Source organism: Egretta garzetta, unplaced genomic scaffold (assembly GCF_000687185.1).
Source record: "Egretta garzetta isolate BGI_Z169 unplaced genomic scaffold, ASM68718v1 scaffold54, whole genome shotgun sequence".
Classification (NCBI taxonomy): Eukaryota; Metazoa; Chordata; class Aves; order Pelecaniformes; family Ardeidae; genus Egretta; species Egretta garzetta.
Window position 1 is genome coordinate 1,153,959 of NW_009259313.1, and position 4,273 is coordinate 1,158,231.

Consider the following 4,273-nt stretch of genomic DNA (forward strand, 5'->3'; position numbering starts at 1 on the left):
AACCGCCACGACAAAAGGTAGCCGCGGGAAATGCGCTACCTCAAAAAAAAAAACCAAAACCAAAAAAAAGTAAGTGGTGCTCATGGAAGACCGGCCGCCGTGAGCCTAGGAGCGGTGAGAAGCAGCCCCCCCTTGGCGCTAGGGACACTGGAGGACGACCCTGACCCTGCTGGCTGCTTCGGTGCGAGAGCCGCCGCTGCCGTGACGGGCGGCGTTCAGGGCGATGGTTCAGCCCGGTCTGACCGCCCAGAACTGATCCGAAGGCTGACAGCAAAAATTCGGCGTCTGCAGCAGCCTGGGATGACAGCTTCGCCCCCTCGGCGCCATCTGCGACAGTTCTGGTTTGCTTCTACAGGTTTCATCCACGCGGCCGGTGCCCTCGGCCTGCTCCCGCCTGCCTCTTGGATTGTAGATCTGCTTCTCATTTCATAGTGAGAGATTTTCTTCGTGGGTTTCTGTATGCTGCTTGACCCATGTAATCTGCTTCCTGTGTGCTGTTAAAAAGTATTTTGAACTTCCAGTATTAAAAGATTTGCTGGCAAACACTCAGCCTTTAGAAAATAACCGTGGTTTTTTTTTTTTCTTTGTTGAATAAAAACCATCATCTGAAATACTTTCCTTCCATGATGGATATGAAAAATTGCATCCTTCCTTTTGACTGTTCAGAAGGATATGCTTCCACCTTTACTGTCCAGTGACATTGTATATGGCTCTACCTCTCAGTACCATCACTGTCATCTGCAACCCTTTGGCTAATTGTTTTCCATGTACAATCCTAAATCTGTTCTGTTACCCTACATCCTTTTTTATCCCCTCTTGTTCTTTAGGCTTTGCTCCCTCTCTGTATGTATATGTGGTTTTCATGGTATTTTTTAACCTGTGCCAGGTCCCTGTATATTGATGGTATCCTTCCACAGTTTCTGGACTGCTGTCCTGCAGTTCCCTTGTCTAGGAGGAAATCTGGCATAGTCGCAAATCAGACATAGAACGCAGCAGACTGCATATGCTCCACAATGGCTGCTTTTTTAGTTCATAATTAAAATGGAATAGCACATCCAAAAACTTCTCCCACAGTTTGAGCTGCTATGTCCAAGCTAGCCCCTTTACCAAGCCTTGCTAGCAGCAACTGTGATGCATAGACTAGACTAAACTAGAATATTTTCAGTTGGAAGGGATCTACAACGATCATCTAGTCCAACTGCCTGACCGCTTCCAGGCTGACCAAATGTTAAAGCATGTTGTTAAGGACATTGTCCAAATGCCTCTTAAACGCTGACAGGCCTTGAGCATTGGCCACCTCCCCAGGAAGCTGTTCCAGTGTCTGACCACCCTCTCTCTAAAGAAATGCTTCCTCATGTCCAATCTGATAGCCTGCAAAGCCTCACCAAATGGTCTGTTCATGGTCTGGTCAATGGTAGTGCTGAGAAGCATGTTTTTGCAGAGACACCTCTCTAGTACTAAAAGAAGCTGTAAAATAATATGATTGAGATGCTGTTGCCAATCCGTGTTGTAGTAAGAGGACAGGCATGATGGCTCTGGTTAGGTCTATGCTTTGAAGAATCAGGAACCAGGATCTCACTTTTTATGCATTCAACGATGACTAGATTTAACAGAAAAGCTCCCAGATAACCCTCCTTAGGCTTAGCCATTAGAGCCTTCCCTCTGCTCCCTGCTGAATACCAACACATTTATTCTGAGAGGACACTTTTTTTCCCCTGACATCTCAGAAACAGGCTTAGATTTGGTATTCATGCTACATATATTTAATTCTACTTCATACATAGAACTCATTAAATGCCATGGAGTATAAATATGGATGTATTTTAAATTGAAAAAGTTACAGGACGAGAAATTGCATTAGAGCAATGGTTTGATTTGGAGAAGGAACCTCCTTTCTCATATATATCCCATTAAAGGAAATCACTGTGAGTTTCATCTCAGTTTTGAACAAGTAAAAGCCAATCTGATTTGTATGGAGAGAGCATGACTGGGAAGTTCCTACTTGGCCATATCCAAAGAGTAACTGAAGTTTGCATTTATATCAAACAGAACTTGGGCTCAGGTTCTCTGTGGATGTTTTACAGTGATTATCAGTTTCCTTGCAGCTGCAGAAAAAAATCACCTATAATTGTATGTAACCTATTTGAAAACTGTCTTGATAATGCAAAATGGTCTTACAGATATTTGTGTAATTCGATTTCCCCTTTAAAAAGTTGAGCAATCAAGACCTCTGGTAAGAGTAATTAATTTCTCAACTATTATGTGGAACTTGTTTGTTACAAGATCCTTGCAGTAGCCTTCCTGCAGTTTCTGATGTCTCTTCCTCTTTACCCTGCTACAGCCAGCCTGTCAGAGTTCAAGGAGCTTTTGGGTGACGCTCTTAGGCATATGGTTTGTTTGTAGGTATTCCTGCAAGGAAGAGAGAGTTGGCCTCAGTCGTTCTTATGGGTCCTTTCCAACTCAACATATTCTATGATTCTATGAATCTATTGTTATATTTACCTACACTGTTATGATTGTGCGGTTCCCTGTTGTTGCTGGGATGTCTTGGATCCTTCTGGAGGCTGTGCCCTCCATAGGATGCCAGGCACATCTGTTATTGGCCAAATTTAGAATCATGGAATCACATAGTCATAGAAACATTTAGGTTGGAAAAGACCCTTAAGATCATTGAATCCAACCGTTAGCCTAACACTGCCAAGTCCACCACTAAACCACGTCCCTAAGCACCACATCCACCGATCTTTTAAATACCTCCAGGGATGGGGAGTCAACCACTTCCCTGGGCAGCCTGTTCCAACACCTGACAACCCCTTCAGTGAAGAAATTTTTCCTAATATCCCATCTAAACCTCCCCTGGCACACCTTGAGGTCATTTCCTCTTGTCTTATTGCTTGTTACCTGGGAGAAGAGACTGACACCCACTGACATAGAATTCCCCCCAGCCTCCTCCAGGCTAAACAACCCCAGTTCCCTCAGCTGCTCCTCATCAGACTTGTGCTCCAGACCCCTCACCAGCTTCGTTGCCCTTCTCTGGACATGCTCCAGCACCTCAATGTCCTTCTTGTAGTGAGGGGCCCAAAACCAAAAACAGTATGAAGGTGTGGCCTCATCAGTGTTGAGTACAGGGGGACAATCACTTCCCTACTCCTCCTGACCACACTATTTCTGATACAAGCCAGGATGCTGTTGGCCTTCTTGGCCACCTGGGCACACTGCTGGCTCATATTCAGCTGGCTCTTGACCAACACTCCAGGTCCTTTTCCACCAGGCAGCTTTCCAGCCACTCTTCCCCAAGCCTGTAGTGTTGCGTAGGGTTGTTGTTACCCAAGTGCAGGACCCAGGACTGAGCCTTGTTGAATCTCATACAGCTGGCCTCAATCCACTGACCCAGCCCATCCAGGTCGCTCTGTAGAGCCTAGGCTCCTTTCCTGTGGGTTTTTTGTTTGTTTGTTTGTTTGTTTGCTTTTTTAAAAAAATTATTTTTATTTAACTACATATAGAGTGACAACAAAGAATGCCATGTCAAGAAATTGCTTGCACTTAAGGCAAACCTTTCACTTGCTTCAGGGTAATTCTTATTTATTGAAGTAGGGTCTCAAAACCTTGAGGGAGTTCAGTACCTGTCTCCTAACAAGACCAGCAACATACACTGCTAGAACAAGACTTGGAGGTGTGGGGGACAAAAGCAGTGCACCTCTTGATAAACACAAGGAGTAGCTCTCAGGGCACTGCAAAGGGGTGGGAGAAAGAGGGGAAGTCTCACACTGGATCAGCTTTGGGGAGGAAACATGGGAAAATGGTAACTAATGACAGAATATTATGCAATAAGATGAGTCACGAGTGCACATTTTATTGATGTGCCAAACAGGAGCAGTGACAGATGAGGTTGCATGATAGGCTGGGTGGCTACTCCTTTCTCTCCTCGTTTCATGGCTGGGCCCAATGCTATGCACGTGCTGTGTGATTTTCTAAGTACAACCAAAATACATGTAGGTTGATGTGAAGCAGAAGATGATTTTGTGACACTGTTGAGCATGCCTAGCAAAGAAGAGATCTTTTTCGCTATTTGGAAATATTTTCCGTATTTTCTCATTGTCTATGATTCTGACTATGATCTCTGTATGAACATGAGCAAGTATGTAATTCTATTTCCTTGCTTTCAATAGACTATTTATAAAGACATTCATTATCATTCACTATCTTATTTTTAAACATGATTTTGTTAATAGAAGGAAACTTGTTTTAATTATTTCTTTTCCTGGGGACTTCT